Below are 807 nucleotides of genomic sequence, written 5' to 3' on the forward strand. Positions count from 1 at the left end.
CAGCTCAACAAGGCCTACTGTCTCTAGACTCCAGCTCTGTGGGCAGGGCATAGCTGAAAAAAAGGCAGCAGATAACTTCAGCAGACTTAAACGTCTCTGTCTGACACTCTGAAGAGAGCAGTGGTTCTCCTAGCATGCCATTTGAGCTCTGAGAATGGACAGACTGCCTCTTCATATCTGTCCCTGGGAGACATCTCTCAGTAAGGGCCAACAGACACCTCATATAGGAAGCTTCCCCTCTGTGACAAAGCCTCCAGAGGAAGGATCGGGCAGCAATATTTCCTATTCTGCAATATTTGCCGTTCTTTATCCTCTGCTGATGATAGCCAGGCAAACACAATCTGGAGTGGAACTACACCAAATTCCAAAAGGCCTGCAGCTGAGGGACCTGACTGTTAGAAAGAAAACTAACAAACAGAAAGGAATAGCATCTACATCAGCAAAAAGGTCATTTACACAAAAACTCCAACTGTAGACCAAAAACATCAAAGACCCAAGGTAGATAAAACCACAAAGGGGGAGAAACCATAGCAGAAAAGCTGAAAATTCTAAAAATTAGAGCAACTCTTCTATAAAGGATCACAGCTCCTCACAAGCATTGGAAAAAAACTGGATGGAGAATGACTTTGATGAGTTGACAGAAGTAGGCTTCAGAAGGTTGGTAATAACAAACCTCTTTAAGCTAAAGTCTCATGTTCAAACACATCACAAGGAAGCTAAAAACCTTAAAAAAAGATTAGATGAATGGCTAAATAGAATAAACAGTGTAGAGGGGATCTTAAATGACCTGATGGAGTTCAAAGCCAT

This window comes from Pongo abelii, chromosome Y (assembly GCF_028885655.2).
Source record: "Pongo abelii isolate AG06213 chromosome Y, NHGRI_mPonAbe1-v2.0_pri, whole genome shotgun sequence".
Taxonomy (NCBI): Eukaryota; Metazoa; Chordata; class Mammalia; order Primates; family Hominidae; genus Pongo; species Pongo abelii.